An 18,999-nucleotide genomic window follows, 5' to 3' on the forward strand; every position below is an offset into this window, starting at 1 on the left:
TTCGAGGCTTTATATGGTAGGAGATGTAGATCTCCCATTAGGTGGCTCGAAATTGGGAAAGCAGAGTTGATAGGGCACGACCTCGTGCATCAGGCCATGGAAAAAGTTAAAATCATTAAAGAGCGATTGGAGACTGCTCAGAGTCGTCAGAAATCCTATTCGGATGTTCGTCATAGGGATTTGGAGTTCAAAGAAGATGATTGGGTATTCTTGAAAGTTCCCCCCATGAAGGGTGTAATGCGATTTGGTAAGAAAGAGAAATTGAGTCCGAGGTATATCGGACCGTACAAAATCATTCAGAGGATCGGTGAGGTGGCGTACAAGCTTGAGCTACCACCTAAGATGTCATTAGTACACCCGGTGTTTCATGTGTCTATGTTGAAGAAAGTAGTTGGAGATCCGACACTCATTGTTCCGGTTGAGACTATTGAGGTAAATGAGAAATTGACTTACGAAGAGATTCCGGTTTCTATTATTGATCGGCAAGTCCGAAAATTGAGAAATAAAGAAATTGCCTCCGTGAAAATGTTATGGCGAAACCAACAGGTTGAAGAGGCTACTTGGGAGGCCGAGGAAGAAATGAAGAAAAAGTATCATTATTTGTTTGAATGACCATATATTTATAAAGTTGTGATCTAGGAAAATTATAAGACTTACTTTCTATGAATTTTGTATCATTTGAACAATTGGCGTTATAGGTGTTCCTTTCTGGAAATATATTGCTTATGAGGCCACAGTTGGTATTGTTTTGTATTATGTTACGTCATTGGATTATGTATATGTTGTTAGGATGTGTTTCTGGTGCTCTCTGACAGGTGGATAGGCCTAGTTACAAAGGAAACTCTGGCGAAAGTTTTGGAAATTTAGGGAGTTAGTCAAATTTGGGGCTGCTGGTGTGTGGTATGAAAAACTGAGTTGCATAAGATGCTAATAACAAATTTTGACCCTCATTCTAGGATGAATGATCCTAAGTGGGGGATCTGATAGGTGGATAGGCCTAGTTACAATGCTGTTTTGGTCACCGATTATGCGACCGATATGTGGTCCGCATATCAATTATGCGATCGCAGATATTGTTCCGGAGCTCCATTTTTGGGTTTTTAAAACCCAACCCTACTTCGTTAAATACACTCTTTGGATCATTTTTTAGCTATAATCTGACATTTTAGAGTGTGAGAGAGTGCCCTAGAGTGAGAAGGTGTTCTTCAATAATTGTTATTCAATTCTTGCCCAAGTTTTGGAAGATTAAGAAGGGAAACTCGCTAGATCTTCATCCTAGAGGTAAGATTCTACACCCTAACCCCTAATTTCGAAATTATCTGAAAATGGGTAATTAACAAGATAATTTTTGGGCATGAGAGTTGTATAATTTACATGCATGTGTTATCAAGGGTGTAGAAAGATTGTTGAGCTAAAACTGGTAAAGATTGGGTTGTGGGATGATGGAATCCTCCATGAAAAGACCTTGAAACCTTATGCACATCTAGTGTTTGATAAAATGCTCAAATGAGCTAGAACTATAATCATCTTCCTAATTTTGATTCAATTTGTTATATCTACAATAGATTGAAGTTGCTAATAACTCCGGAACATTTTAGAGTTTAAGGAAGCTCAATTGAGGTATGTTGGCTAAACTCTTCTTTAAGAATTGGAATTTCTATTATCCTTGTAAGGTCCAAGATGTTGATTACAAATCGAGTATTTCGATAAGTTTTGTGATAAAGATATATGTTTAATTCGTGTTTCAAATGCTCTTATCATATTGCATTATAAATTGAGGATTAGTTTCGAACTGTGGATCGTGTATCTACATGTTATAAATTCAAGTCGTGATTTATGTGAAAGTTATCATGCCAAGTTGTGTAGAGATTGGGATTGTGATACACCTCCACCCGCATATATTGGGGTGAGGCGGCATGACCACTTTTTGTAGGGATTATGGTATTGTGCGACTGCACCTCCACCCGCATACATTAGGGTGAGGCGGCATAGCCGCTTTGTGTTGGTATTGGCATCGTTGATGCATTTCCATCCGCATACATAAGGGTGAGGCGGCATAGCCGCTTTGTGTTGGTATTGGTATCGTTGATGCATTTCCACCCGCATACACTGGGGTGAGGCAACATAGCCGCTTTGTGTTGGTATTGGTATCGTTGATGCATTTCCACCCTCATACATTGGGGTGAGGCGGCATAGCCGCTTTGTGTTGGTATTGGTATCGTTGATGCATTTCCACCCTCATACATTGGGGTGAGGCGACATAGCTGCTTTGTGTAGGTTCTTGGTACTGTGGTTATACATCCACCCGCATACATTGGGGTGAGGCGGCAAGGCCGCTTGAGTAGAGTTGCGGTATTGTACTTACACCTCCACCTGCATATATCGGGTGAGGCGGTGGGGCCGCTTTGTGTGAAGATGGTTACAGAGGATCTCATCTTAAATCCTATAAATATTATTGATAGCTCTTAATAAGCTTGCTTTGGTTTAAACGGTTAGCTTTATCATTCTATTGTTGCCCTGATTCATCATATTCATATTGTATTTCTAAATTCTTAAATTGATGTTTGGTTTTAACCTAGTTAGGATAATAATCGGAAGAGGTTTTCCTAAAGACCAATCCACTATGCATTCTTGCATATCTTCACATGCTTAAATTGGTTCATCTTGTGAGGTTAAGACTCAATCGAGAGAGGCATTTTTGCGGAATATTTGAACTAATAATTGAGTGAATTCGAGAGACTCACTTGAACATTAGAAGTGAATTATCTAAAGTTAGATCACGAACAATTATCTTGCACCTATCCTATCAAAACCCTATCTTCTCCCATTGAATATCTCAACTGTTGATCATCTTGGATAACAATCAAGCTAGAAACTACGAGAATACTATTTAAATCCAACCTTTGTGGATATGATATTATACGATACTATATTTGATTCGCGAGTATAATTTAAGTGTGTGTTTTACGCTCGTTAAATTTTGGCGCCGTTGCTGGGGATTGACAATTAATAGTGTTTGAAATAGTTTGTAGTGCTAATTCAGGAATTTTATTTTTCTTTTTATTTCTATTTTCTCTTTTTATGTTTGGTGTTTGTTGACTGTGCGTAGGGTGCAGGTTTAGATTGGTCCATGACTCGAGCTTCTGCAAAAGAAGTGCTACCATACGAACCGGAGATAGAAAAACAACTGTGATAACTGAGGAAGGAAATAAATCTCACCGAGACTTTAGAAAAGGTTGGGCAATCCTCAACCAAATAACTTATGACTGGAAACGGTTATGATAATGTAGATTTGGCTGTGAGGGAGGAAGCACAACAACGAGAAAAAGCTACACGGGATGTTGAGGAAGCAGCTATTATAGATGTACAGATTCTCTATGAAGAAGAGAGAGGTCGGAGAATTACTCAGAATCAATCCTTAGCTGCAGACCAGTTCGGAAAATATAGCTCCCATGCCTGGGAGACCACTGGGTGATTATGCTAGACCGGTCTATAATCAAGAATTATCCAGTGTTATACCACCTCCAATTACAACAAATAATTTCGAATTAAACCAAGGGTTGCTTCAAACCCTTCAGAATTGCTGTGTCTTCGGAGGAAAGATGAACGAAGATCTAAATACACATCTAATGGACTTCGAGGAGATTATGAACACCTTTCAATACAATGGGGTGTCATAAGATGCAGTGTACTTAAGGTCATTCCCCTTCACACTCAAAGATGACGTAAAGTAGTGGCTTCAAAGCTTACCTACATGATCAATTAGAACATGGGAGGAGATGACCAGAAAATTCCTTGATAAATATTTCTCCTCAGCTAAGACGGGAGAGTTTGGAAGAGAAATCCACAACTTCTTCCAAAAAGAGACTGAAACTGTTTTTAAAGCATGGGAGAGGTTTAAGGAGATAGTTAGAAAGTGTCAACATAGTGGAATTGAACTCTGGATGTAACTCCAGGACTTTTGGGATGGATTGACACCGGCCTCGCGTGGAACATTGAGAAATGTAGTTGGAGGCCCTTTGATGAAATAGACTATAGAAGAGATAGTTACTATTCTTGATGAGTTGTCTGAGGATGCAAATCAGTGGGCCTCTGAGAGTGCTAAAAGAATAAGATCAATTGGTGTTCACCAAGTTTATGATAATACATCTATGAAGGTAAAACTTGATGTTATGGCTAAAGAACTACGAAAGCTGACCTTAGAATTGATACAAAATGAGCCTCATACAGCTTGTGATATATGTGGAAGACGATACCCTACTCATGAGTGTCAAGCCTCAACTGAGAAAGTGAATGATATGGGAAACTACAATTTTAATGCAATGGGTCATAGGCACCGTGGTTTTTCATGGAGTTTACCTGGGGGTACCACGAATGCATGGAAACAAAATAACTCTAGAAACTAGGGACAAGGAGCTCCAGCATTCCAAAATCAGTAGAGGTAGCAATTGCAGCCTCAATAGCCCATTCAGTCTGGCATAGAAGATCTCATGAAGGCCTTCATTCTGAAAACCGATGAGAGGCTAGAAACACATAGCGTAGCTATACGGGAACATGGAGCAGCTATCAAATAACTAGGCACTAGTTTTCAAAACCTGGAAAGATAGGTTGGGCAGCTAGCCACTCTATTGTCTGAGAAGATTCCAGGAACTCTCCCTACTGATACTGAGAGAAATCCCAAAGAAACGGAGAATGCTGTAACCTTGAGAAGTGGGCAAGTGTTGAAAGATCCCTCCTTGATCCAAAAAGATGTGATACATGAAAAAGAAAGTGGGGAGCAGCTGAAAAGTGATGATGACAAGAAGAAGAAAGGCCCGATAAAAGCTGAGAAAAAGAAGAAGGAAGAAAAAATGAGAAAAGGAGGAACATGAGGAGAGCAAGCATATGCCTGCTTTACCTTTCCCCCAAAAGCTATATAGAGAAAAGCTGGACAAGTAGTTTGAGAGATTTCTGGATGTGCTGAAATAGGTTCATGTAAACTTACCATTAACAGAAGTGCTCTCACAAATGACTTCTTATGCTAAATTATTGAAAGAGATCCTTACGAAGAAGAGGCAAATAGAGGAGACTTCAGTGGTCAAGCTCACAGAGCATTATAGTGCGATATTGCAAAACAAACTCCCACAAAAGTGTGGAGATCCAGGGAGTTTTACTATACCTTGCTCTTTAGGAACTATTAATTTTGATAAGTCTTTATGTGATTCTGGTGCTCAATTAATTTAATACCTCTATATATTTACAGGAAACTGGAGAAGGAGGTAGGAGAGATAAGATCTGTACCAATATCTTGGTAGCTGGCAGACCAAACAACTTTAATACCCGAGGGGGATAGTGGAAGATGTGTTAGTTCGTGTGGATAAGTTCGTATTTCCTGTGGATTTTATAGTGGTGAATATGGAGAAAAATAAGGAGGTCCCCTTTATATTAGGAAGACCATTCTTAACGACGGGCAGAGCGATATTAGATATACATGAGAGAAAACTCATGCTTAAAGTGGTTGAGGAGAATATGACTTTCAAGACAGATGTAGAAAAGGGGGTGCAAAAAGAAAAACCAGCTGCGAATGTTGAGTGGAAAGTGAAGGGCTCGAAAGAGAAGGCTGTGGTGAGCGAGAAATATAAGTGTGGGGTGTACCCAAAGAAGTCCAAGAAGAAGTTGTCCGCATGGACGTGTGCATTAGTTCGGGAGCGCGGAATAGAGCCAGACTTCGACTCAGACCCCGACTAGAAATTCAGGAAAGTTTGCTCTACCTTATGCTTTTTAATAGTGTGTCATGGGGACATGCCACAACTTAAAGTATGGGGTGGGGGATATTTGTATGTATGTATAGTAGTTTTCTTTTTTTTTTTAGTTGTAGTTAGTCGAGATAAAAAAAACTTTTGAAAAAAATAAATCATAAAAAATTTAAAATTTTCGATTTTTCCCGACGATGGATATCATCGACAAGTTTCTTGAGGGATTTAAGTTGAAAGAAAAAGACAAAAAGATTTTCGTTTGTAGGTAGTTTAATAATCCCCCTTAGTTTTTCTCTGTGCCGTAGTTCTTTTCCAAGGGTTTTGTTTGAACCAGGTGTAGTTAGTTTTATTATTTTTTAGGAGTAGGAAACCTTGTGCTATGATTTGAATTGAAAAAAATATCTCTTAATTTTATTATGCCTTGAGAATACTAAGTGCTTTAGTCGTGACGCTAAGGCTCAATTTTTGACTATTGTATAAGTACCTTAATGTTACACCCCATGCTTTCTTACGTGAGAGTATGTCGTAAGTCGAGTGACGTAAGCTCAGAAATGAGATTGTCTTTGAAAGTATATAAAGTAAGTTTATTGTGTTATGTTGGACGTTCCAAATACTTAAGATCATTAATACCAAGTACCAAGAGGGTTTAAAGGCTTAGAAGCTAAATGAATTGAAGAAAATAAGTTTCGTCAAATGTCAACAAGTTGGGAATGTTATAACATGTATTTTTTGTGTGAGACTAGGGTGATTAACATGATAAGGAGGTTATGTTATAAGTTATGTTGGTCGTATGATAGTCGTGTGTTATGTTTTGAAGTCAAGCGAGTTGTGGAACAAAAGTTTGCAAAGGTCATCACAAGTTACATTCATAAATCTGCTGAAATTAGGTCAAATGTAGCTGAGCTTTTGTCCTAATATATTGGAATTACGGGATTATCCACCTACAAATTTGAATATCTACGAGTCTAGTTTCTAACTCATTAAACCGTTTGTTGATACGACATCAGAGTTGAGAGATATTTGCGTTTTTGTGAGACCGCGCAAGCAGCTCCCAATGGGACCCACTTTGGCGGTGGACGACCCTTGAACATTTTAAAGGGGTTGGACGGCTTATCTTTGGTCATTTTCGACCAAGAACAGTTCCCAAACTCTCTCAACACCTCTATAACAGTTCTCAAGGGTTCCAAGTCGAATCCAAGGGTGTTTTACCTAAACCTAACCTCAAATGTTAGCCTAAGTGAAGAAGAGAGTCTCTATGGCATTGTGAGGTGATTAAGGGTGCTTGTAAGCTAAGGGAAGCTTTGGTTCAAGTTTTTTAATATTCTTTAAGGTATGTATAACACCCTTTTTCTTGGGATTAATCTTATCTATGTGTTGGTTAAGTTATTTGGATGAAGAATTACAAGATAGAAATTGAAGTTGTATAAGATATTGTTGTCTCTTATTGGACTATTTTGGTGTTGTGTATATGACTTCATATGGCTGGAAATCGTGCGGAATAGCTTGTTTATAATGTTATTATTGTTGTTATGCTTGTCAATATGTTGAGTATGTTGATGATGTTGTAAATAGGAGAAGAAGCAACCACACAATACCTAGAAGTTGTTCATGTCGTTGTCTTATCTTGTGGGGTTGTTTGATGTTACTTTTATGATGGATATAAGGTTGAAATGTCATGTAAATATATATTTTTATATGCTGGACCTATTTATGGTGTTGTAAGTATAGGGGAGATGGGAAAAAAGAGTTGGGGTTTGGTTCCAATCCAAGCTTGCCGCTCGTCATGTTAAATAGTAGTTTTGTGTGTGACGTTTGTGCACTTGTTGTTGTGTAGATTGATTGGGGTTGTTGGGATGTTGGTATATGGTATTGGAGAAGGGGAGTGATGTCTCCCAAATTCATACCACTTATTGGGATTGTGAAGCGGTCGATGAAATTATAAGTACCCAATGTGAGTCGGGGTCGATTCCACAGAGAGCTTATATTGGATTAGGTATAAATCTAGACTAGGTGTATGACGTGCCCAAATTGCACTTCCGCATAATTGGTTGTTTCTTCCTACTTCTAAAAAGTATACTATAGTTTGTAAATGAAAAGCTAAGGAACGATATTTTTGGTATTATTGTTTTTCAAGTTGATAAAAGATCTAGGGTCGTGATTTCCACCTAGGTGGTTACCTAACGGATTGTGGGCTTTAAGCAGGTTTGATTGATCGGGGTGTAATATAGCAATCACACGCAATTACCCACTCTATACCTCTCGGTGGTATTGTCCAGTTTGGCTTTCTCAAGTCCAAATGGGTAATTCACAAAACTAATGATAGATGCTCAAGTCGGGTCTTACTATCTCTAGATTTGACCCTTTAATTGGGGCTATCAATTTCTTGAGTTCACCCCAATTCCTTGTTAGCCAAGTTTTCCTATACTTAGTCAAGTAGAGACTAGGTCAATTAGGCCTGCATCAATGTTTGCAACCATTAATTCTTAAATTCAAGAAAAAACTAAGCTAAATATCATACACCCGATCACAAACAAGCCCCAAATTAAACACCCATTAGGCACCAGAACTAAGGTTGGGTCACAACCCTATCTAAGTATTTTGCTACTCATAGGAAAAATTGAAGAAACAAAATAAAAAACTAAGATTAAACTCATAATAGATGATTAAGGGAAGAAAATCTAATGTTAAAATGATAAACTATTACAAAGTTACCCAAAATAGTGAAGGAAAAACGGCTATCTGCTTTCAGGTGTTCAAATTTGACCTAAATTTGACAAAACAGATCTATTTATACCCAACTAAAATTGTCGGACAAAATTGCCCCTGCGGAGGTTGTGCGGCCGCACAATTCTGTGTGCGGTCTGCACTTTGAAGCTGGCTTGACAGGATGGACTTCTGTGACCGCACAATTCTGGGGTGCGATCGCACTTCTTCAAATTTTTGCGGACCGCACATTTTTGAGTGCGGCCGCACTCTTGGACTTGATCTAGACATGGGAGATTTCTGCGGACCGCACATTTATGAGTGCGGCCGCACTTTTGCATTCTGCGGCCTCACAATAATAGTGCGGTCTGCACTTCTTCAGGGACCCAAAACACCATTCTCTCTGAACTTCGTCTTCTGCAGCCGCACAATAATTGTGCGGTCCGCACTTTGCGAAGGGAATTTTTCAGTGGTTCTTTACAGTCTGCGACCGCACACAGTATTGTGCGGTCCGCACTTTGTTCTTTTCTGCTTTGTTTTGGTCCTTGTCCAATTTTACTCCTTCTTGAGTTGATTTTCATCTCTTTGGCTCATTTCCCAATATTCCTGTAAGAAAGCACATTTCATTAGTTCTCGGGAATACCTTTAAGCATTTTTGAGCTAAAACGAAAGTAAAAGAGTGCAAATAAGTGGTCAAAATCCCTACTTATCTGCTCCCCCAAACTTAAGCTTTTGCTTGTCCTGAAGCAATTAAGGTAATTCCCACCTCCACAAAGAAAGAGCTATTTCAGCTGGCCTAAGTTGAATCAAACACACATCAATTGGGACCAACGATTACCCACACACTCATGAATCATCAACAAGCCTATGTTTTGAATGTTAAAGCACAAATAGCTCTAATGTGACGCTTGAGAATCAAGATTTGACTTTATTCATCAAGGAAGTTTGCACTTTTATGTAGGTCACTGTGGATCCCAAACTCCTCCTCCTATACTCTCCGTAAGCACATCCCACTCAAGAATGAAGCACTCAATGCAATGATTCGAGAAAGGTTCGCTCATCACTCTCAAAAGAATGTCACAAGCCCGGGTTTAAGTACCATATGCTTGCCCCTCATGTAGATTACAACTAATGTAAGCTTACTAGGCCTGAAATCATGTAGGGCTTGTTCGGCATGTAATGAAGGCTTTTTGGACTAAGGAGGGAAATATTGGAATGGAACTGGTTCATCTTTCCTTTAGCACTCCATTTTCTCTTTTTGGCTCATACTTTGCCGAGTCTCTGAGTCATTTTCTTTTTCTTAGGGGAACTAGAGAGACTTGACATCACTCTTTCTTGGTCATGCTATTCATATTCTCCTTCTTTGTTTTCTCCATGCTTTGCACTTTTGCTTTCTTTTGAATCCTTTCAACCCTTTCATATTATTCACTTTATTTTTGTGTTTTTCTTTTGTTATTTCTTTCCTTTTCTTTGCCTTTCCTCTTCTTCATTTCTTTTCTCTTTTTGTACCTTGATACCATCTTCAAATGCCTCGTCTCTCCCTCAAACTTATGTTTTTGCCATTTGTTTCTCATGAGTGCTAAAGAATGCTCGGGTGCCAAGAGAGAGTCACTATAAAATGGGTAAAGGCTTGTAACATGGTTATCGAATGAAAAAAGGCTTTAGGCTCAAAAAGGTTGACTAGGGATAATATCATTGGTGGTCCATGGAAGGTTTCAAAATGGGCCAAGTAGAGCCTACAATCACTTCTCAAGCCAAGCTAACTTAGAATTTCGCCTAGAAACACATTCAGGGCAAGTTCTAGACCATTCGCACGGGTGTTTGGACTTGTAACAAAATACCTCACCTCTCACACAACCGGTTTGTTAAAGAGAATAGAGTCGAGGGCCCACAACAACCGCATTCAATATTGAAAATCGCTAATGGTTCAACTAAACCAACCGATGATTGCCTAAGTCAACACAAGAGTCACAAGGTCACTAACTAGAGCCATTTCTTTCCAAAACTTATTTTTAACCATAAACATGTAGTTAAGTATGTTGGTACCAAGTGAAGCATGCTTGACCCTTATTTATTAATTAATAATACTGTTTTTACCTAAACATAAAAACAGACTCGATCCCTTAAGAAGGTTGTCACGCCATCCATCATTGGGAAGAGCCACCCGGTTCACACAAAACCCACCTTTGGAAATAACCGTGGCATTAAAAAAACCAAAGGCTTATTGTTCACTTAAACATAAAAAGAAGCTAACAAATTTTTAAGAAGCTATTAAAGTAAATAAGAGGCTATACTATTAAGAAAACAAATTGAAGAAGCTATGAAATAAACTACTGAAAGTAAGTCAAATGAATATACAAACCGAGAGGAATAGAATATATACATCAAAAGAAAGGGAGGAATATATACATAATGAAAGAGAGGATAAAGATAAAATAAAAAGATTATTAAAGTTATTAGAGGCCAATGTCATCAAATCAAACCAAAATAGACCACCCCCTGAATAAAAATAAGCACTGTCCTCAATGCTTAGCAAAATCAGAATAAGGGAGGGTAGAGAGTAAAGAAAACTCCCTATGTGGTCTCAGGGTGACTGGCAGCATCACCACCCTCGGGCTCCTCCAATTGGATCTCATTATCATCTGGCTGGGGAACAACGAGGTTGGCGAGCATCTGAAGCATCTCCTCGGCAGTGTGGGTAGCAAGGTCTGGCTCGTCAGACTGGCCAGCTGGTGCCTCTGCTGATGGTGCTGCTGGGTCTGCTGGTACTGATGGATCTGTCTCCATCAGCAGGTCAAATAGCAAATCACCCATTGCTGCAATCTTTGTCACCTCCTTTCTCAATCTCTCCACTGATTTCTTTGAAGCTCGGGATTTCCTCATCTTCTTTACCTACTTGTCCAACTCCTCAAAAGCTCCCCCATGAGACACCAGTGTATCCATAATGGTCTTCTGTTTCTCCAGAATCTTTTTCAATGTTTCCTCCACTGACGAAGGGACCTATGGTATTGCTGGGGTAGAAGACTGTGCTGCAACAACACTGGATATGTCATACAGCTTAGAGGTGGCTTCCTGCATCCAGTTATTGAAACTCGCCAATGACTGGGAGACTCGCACCGTAGTGAGTGGATAAGTGGATGAGATCAGCACTGGTACTGATGTTGATGCTCTAGAAGATAAAGGTGGTGGCATGTCAGTTGTCCAGGTGGAAGACCCGGTTGCTGTGGAAGGCATGGGAGCTGTAGATAACTCAGCAGTACACTCTGTAACCACCACCGATGGCTCATCATACTGACCAATGGTGGTAGTGGCCTTACCCTTGAACTTTGGGTTGTTCGCACCTTGCAGGGAGTACCATGAGAAGGGATTTTTGGCCCTCACTTTTGTATCAAAAGTCCTTGGCTCCACCTTTGCATCGTTGAAATATTCTGTGAGGGTGTTGGGATATGGGCATGAGCTTTCACCTTTTTGGACAGCCACTGTCATGTTGGCCGACATGATGGAACCCACATTGATTGGGTACCTGGCCATAATAGATGCCACCAGAACTGCTCGGGGAATTGGAAGATTGTTCTCATTCAAGCTTAGATCAATACGGCTGCATACAAAGGTTTGCCACCCTTTTGCTTCAAAATTTAGGGTGGCCCGTGTGATAGGAATTCCTGCTGTGATCCACAGTGGTGGTGGTCCTGGAGCAGCCAAAATCTCTACTAACCAGGGGCGTGTTCTAGGTACTAGATTGCCTCTACCTCCTCAATTCCCAGGTGAGTGTGCAGAGTGCTGGGGTTGAATCTGAATTTCAAATTTCTCACTTTGGTTATTTTGGTACCCTTCTTGATATGAGTCACATTGGCATAGAACTCCCGTACCAAGTTCTCATTTGCTTCTATGACACTTTGGGTGAACCACATCCACTCCTTTCGCTCCCGGAACTGTCTAAGGACATTTGGATTGTATTTATCCAAATCCTTCATTAAGAACTGTCGCTCAAGTGTGAGCGATCTCTGGGGCCACCACTCTCTGAACCTTATGAAGTTTATCAAACTCACAAATCTATCCTCCCACGCTTCCTTCTTTTTCGACCTCTTTAGGCCGCCAATTAGAGTGTCACCTCCTCTACCATCATCCGGGACATCGTCATCATCATCTACTGCAACTGGTGTAGGAGGAGTAGGCGTAGAGGAGGGCTCTGAACCCTGGCTACCGACATCGGAACCCTCAGAAAAACTTGCTGTAGTGGAGGGTTCATTGCGCAATTGATATCTCCCAATGGTTTGTGGTGGTTGGGACTGGGCCTCAGGCTGCACCTCCACTGAATGACCCTCGGAGACTTCCCTAGACGGGGCATATGAACTAGATTCTGAGGGCTCTGTAGCCCTACCTCTCCTAGTAGTCAGCTTTTTGGCGATGACTTTTGATTGCACTGCCAGTAGGTGAGTGCCCTTTCCTCGGCCACGGGAGGGTTCATCTCTCCCTTTAGATGTATCGCCTCTACCTCGTGACTAAACCATTGTCTGCAATACAAGGCACATAAGTCAGTTAGAGTTCAAAACAATGTAAACAATTGCATTACAGTTGTAGGAAAATAGTCTACAGAAGAGACAGTGGGGACCACACAATTTTGAGTGCGGCCGCAGACTGCCATGTGCGGACCAAACAATTTCAAAGTGCGGTCGCACATCTTGAAGTGCGAACCACACAATTTTGAGTGCGGCCACACATTCCCAAGTTCAGAACACTGATTCTCTGATGTTCCAAAGTGCGGTCGCACACAATTTTCTACAGTCGCACAATTTTTTTACGGACCGCACAATTTTGAGTGGGGTCCCCACTTTTCATGCAACACATTTGCCCTAATTTAAGATCTGCGGACCGCACAATTTTGTGTGCGGCCACACAATTTGAAATTAAGTGGCACTGACTTTAGGTTTTGCAACTTTTGCAAAATTTAGACATGGTATTTGCAAATAAACATGATTAATGATCTACCTTGTCCCCAATGAACATGCATGATATAACCCACATGATTTTAAGCACACATGAATAACATTTGGCATTGTAGGACTACAAATAACTATACTAATCAAGAACAAAAATTAAGAAAAATGGAAAAATCTAACATGGATTGAACATACCAGTGATGAAGGATGCGGGTGAGAATCTAAACTTGATGAAATGAGTATGGTGTGTGAGCTATTTTGTGGTGCATTGTATTTGCTTAGGTCTCAAGAATTCAGATTGTGTAAAGTTGTGAATAGTGCTCAGAGGACCTATTTATAGGTTGACCAAGTTGGTCAAAAGTTGAGCTGAGTGCGACCGCACAATTTTGAGTGTCGTCCGCACTCTTTACCTGGAACTTTCCTAAGATTCTGTGGTCCGCACAAAAGTGAGTGTGGCCGCAAAAATTTGTGCGGTCCACACATTTTTGTGTGCGACCGCATAATGGCCTATTCGCTGCAACTCAAAACTTCAGAGAGTTCACATTTTTGGGTCTCCAGTTGTGCGGCCGCACAAAGAATTGTGCGGCCGCATACTCTTTTCTACAATTGCATTCATTATTGTGCGGTCCGCACAATAAATGTGCAGTTTACACTTTGTTCAACACTTGGCCAAATTTTCCGAACACAGTCCCTGCAATGCACACTCATTACTGCAATTCACTTCAAAAAACAGTTAGCTCAAAATAAAACCTATCTAACAAAGAAGAAAATAAAAAATGAAAAGAAATATGGGTTGCCTCCCAAGAAACGCCTGATTTAATGTCGCGGTACGAAGCAGATTACCATCAATAACTTGAAATGAATTAACGCCACGACATGTCCATCATCAACTTTGCCAAGATAATGCTTCACCCGGTGACCATTGACTCTAAACACTTCATCATTTTTATTTTTCAAGTCCAATGCACCTATAGGTGTCACATGCACAACCTAAAATGGATCACTCCACTTAGACTTCAACTTTCCCGGAAACATTCATAACCGAGAATTGAACAATAACACAAGATCACCTTATTTGAACTCCTTGTTCCGGATGTACTTGTCATGGAGGTACTTCATCTTGTCCTTATATAAGGACGAACTTAAATATGCATGGTACCGAAATTCATCAAGCTCATTCAATTGTGCCACCCTCAAGTTGGCGGCGACATCCCATTCAAGATTAAGCTTCTTCAATGACCACATAGCTTTGTGCTCAAGTTCCACCGAAGGTGACAAGCTTTCCCGAACACTAACCGGTATGGAGACATACCAATCGGTGTTTTGTAAGCCGTTCTATAAGCACAAAGAGCATCATCAAGTTTCTTTGACCAATTCGCCGGGTTGGCATTCACTGTCTTTGACAAAATACTCTTGATCTCCCGATTGGAGACTTCCACTTGCCCACTTGCTTGAGGATGATAGGGGGTCGACACTTTGTGAGTGACACCATACTTTGTGAGTAAGGTATCAAAAGTTTTGTTGCAAAAGTGCGATCCCTCATCACTAATAATGGCCCTTGGAGTACCGAATCTCGTGAAGATGTTCTTTTTCAAAAATGCCACCACACTTCGAGCTTCATTGTTGGGTAAAGCCACGGCTTCAACCCACTTTGACACATAATACACCGCTACCAAAATGTAAGTGTTCCCACAAGAGCTCACAAACAGACCCATGAAATCAATGCCCCACGCATCAAAAATGTCAATCTCCAAGATGGTGGTGAGGGGCATCTCATTTTTCTTTGAAATCCCACCGGCCCTTTGACATTCATCACAACGCTTGACGAGATCGCTAGTGTCCTTGTAAAGAGTAGGCCAATAGAATCCACAACTCAATACTTTTGTTGTCGTTCTAGCTCCCCCATGGTGACCACCATATGGTGAAGAGTGGCATGCCTCAAGAATTTTCACTTGTTCCTCCGCCGGTACACATCGTCGAATCACACCATCGGTATAAATCTGAAAGAGATACGACTCATTCCAATAATAGTCAAGGCAATCCCGTTTGCGCTTCTTCCTTTGGTTTGAAGAGAACTCATTCGGTATAATACCACTCACAAGATAATTGGCTAAGTCGACGAACCATGGCATCCCGGTCATTGAAATGGCTAGAAGCTGCTCGTCAGGGAAGGAATCATTTATCTCAAGGCTGTCATGTGGTCTCCCTTCCTCCTCCAAATGAGACAAGTGGTCCGCCACTTGGTTTTCACTACCCTTTCGGTCTTGAATATCTAGATCAAACTCTTGCAATAGAAGCACCCACCGCATTAACATTGTCTTTGAATCTTTCTTGCTCATCAAATATCGAAGAGCTGTATGATAGGTGTGGACAATCACCTTTGTACCCATCAGGTATGGGCAGAACTTTTCCATAGCAAAGACAATAACAAGGAGCTCTGTTTTGGTCACTGTGTAGTTGACTTGGGAATCATTCATGGTCTTACTAGCATAGTAGACCGGATGGAAGATATTTTTGATACGTTGCCCCAAAACTGCTCCAACTTCCACATCACACATGAGCTCAAAAGGCAAGCTCTAATCCGGTGCGGTGATAATAGGAGTAGTAGTCAATTTGAACTTGAGCAATTCGAATGCCTTCAAACAATCCTCATTGAAATGGAACTTGGCATCCTTCTCCAAAATTTTACAGAAGGGATTTACCACCTTAGAAAAGTCCTTGATGAATCGGCGACAGAACCCCACATGACCCAAGAAACTCCTCACTCCCTTCACGGATGTAGGGGTGGGAGTTTAGAGATCACCTCTATTTTGGCCTTGTCGACCTCAATACCATGCTTTGAAATTTTGTGGCCGAGGACAATGCCTTCTTCGACCATGAAGTGACACTTCTCCCAATTCAAAACCAAGTTTGTTTTCTCACATCTTGCCAAGACCTTATCCAAGTTGTTCAAGCAATCATCCAAAGAGTTCCTGGCAACAGAAAAGTCATCCATGAAGACCTTAAGAAACCGTTGAAAAGTTGCCGGTGCATTGCATAACCCCAATGGCATCCGCGAGAATGTGAAAGTACCATAGGGACAAGTGAAAGTAGTCTTCTCTTGGTCCTCCGAAGCAATAAGAATTTGATTGTAGCTGGAATATCCATCAAGGAAATAATAGAAAGCTCGACCGGCCAACTTATCAAGCCTTTGATCAAGGAATGGAAACGGGAAATGATCTTTCCGAGTGACTTTGTTGAGCTTCCATTAGTCCATACACACTCTCCACCTGATGACCGTTCTTGAAGGGATCAATTCGTTCTTGTCATTTGTTACCACAGTCATACCTCCTTTCTTTGGGACATATTGCACCAAAGAGGTCCACGAGCTACCGAAAATGAGGTAAACAACCCCGACATCCAACCATTTTATGATCTCCTTCTTCACCACCTCTTGCATTGCTTCATTTAATCTTCTTTGATGTTCAACGGAGGGTTTGGCATCCTTCTCCAAAATAATCTTGTGCATTCAAAAGGCGGGGCTTATACCCTGAATATCCGCCAATGTCCATCCTATAGCTTTCTTCCTCTTTTGGAGCATCGCCAAAGTATAATCTACCTGCACGTTAGTCAAGCAAGAGGAAAGAATAACCGGTAAAGTAGAACATGGGACAAGAAACTCATACCTGAGATGTGGAGGCAATGGCTTTAACTCCAAAGTGGGAGGCTCCTCGATTGATGGCTTTGTTGGAGGAGTCTTCCGGTTCTCAAGATCTACGGACAATTTTTGGGGTTCATAAGTGTACGACCCCATTCCTTGCAATGCATTTACACATTCCACATAGCCTTCCTTCTCATCATCATCATGATTAGGCAATATGGCTTCCAAAGTATCATCAACATTCATCATGGCACTAGCATCATAAACAATCACTTCGGTCACTAAGTCCACAAACGAACAAACTTCATTGCTATTCAGTTGCCTCATAGATGTTCACACATTTAAAACCACTTTTTCATCACCCACCCGGAAGGTGAGCTCACTGGCTTCCACATCAACAAGTGCCTTCCCCGTAGCAAGGAAAGGTCTACCCAAGATAATAGGCACCTCAAAGTCCGCCGGAAGGATGAACTTATCAACACGAACCAACACATCATCAATAATACCCAATGGTCTCTTCATAGTAAGATCCACCATTTGTAGCCTCATAGATGTAGTTCTTGGTTGCCCAATTCCAAATGTTTTGAACATCGAATAGGGCATCAAGTTGATACTCGCCCCTAGATCACATAGAGCTTTGGCAAAGTCGGCGCTCCCAATAGTGCAAGGGATTGTGAAAGCGCTGGGATCTTCTAATTTCGGAGCCATTGAGTGCACAATAGCACTCACTTGATGCGTCATCTTGATAGTCTCACAATTCATTGATTTTTTCTTTGTCACCAAATCCTTCATGGACTTTGCATAGCCGTGCATTTGTTCTAATGCCTCAACCAATGGCACATTAACGGATAAGCTCTTCATCATGTCAATAAACTTCTTGAATTGGTTCTCGCTATTTTGCTTGGCGAGCCTTTGAGGGTATGGAGGAGGAGGCCTTGGCATTGGTGCCTTGGCCTTTGGCACTACCGGTTTCGGTATGTCAATCACGTGTTCCCTAGATGGGTTTACTTTTTCTTGGGTCTCCTCCACATTTTCATCAATCTCAATTCTCACTTCTTCATTAGCTTGAACCATATTGCTTGGAATTTCATCTTCTTGAATCACTACATCATCATCCACAACTCTTCTTTGGTTTGAGGTTGTTGCCTCCCCACCTTTTTGCACTCCGTGTGGTTACGGCCATGGCATGTCCCGTGTTGTTCCCACCCTTTGGGTTCATCACCGTGTCGCTAGGTAGTGCCCTCTTAGGACGGGTGTTTAAAGCTTGCGAAATTTTCCCTAATTGAACCTCCAAATTTTGGATTGAAGTGTTGTGAGAGGCTAGTTGAGTATCGGAGTCGGTATTTTTCTCCATTATCTATTTGAACATATTTTCAGTCCGTCCCATCTCATTATTGGAAGAGCTAGAACCATGGGATGGATAAGGAGGCAGGTGGCTTGGTTGTTGATACATCGGGGGCCTTTGAAAGCCCGATCCCCAATTCCCTTGGTTATTATTCCAACCCCCTTGGTTGTTTCCTCCAAAGTATCCCTGATTGTTGCCTTCCCAATTGCCTTGGTTGCCTTGATTATTGTTATTGTTCCAATTACCTTGATTGTTGTTACCACCACTCCAATTTCCTTGGTGGTTTTGATTGTTCCAATTTCCTTGTTTTCCTTGAGAACGCCATTGTTGTTGACTCGAGCCTTGAGAATTGTTTCTTTGCCCTTGATAGTTGTTCACATATTACACTTCTTCCTCTTGCTCATTGTATGATTCATCTTGGTCAAACCCACTATCATCTTGCACAAAGTGCTCCACATGGATTTGTACTTGTTGACCCTTTTGCCTTCTTTTGTTCACCATCATACTCACACCTTCCATTGCATTCACTTGCTTAGGACCTTGAACTTGTTGAAGTTGAGATTTGGCTAATTGATTCATTGTGGTCGTCAACTCGGCAATGGCTTGCCCATGATCATGCAATTTCTTGTGTAGGTG

The sequence above is a fragment of the Nicotiana tomentosiformis genome, chromosome 7, assembly GCF_000390325.3.
Source record: "Nicotiana tomentosiformis chromosome 7, ASM39032v3, whole genome shotgun sequence".
Taxonomy (NCBI): domain Eukaryota; kingdom Viridiplantae; phylum Streptophyta; class Magnoliopsida; order Solanales; family Solanaceae; genus Nicotiana; species Nicotiana tomentosiformis.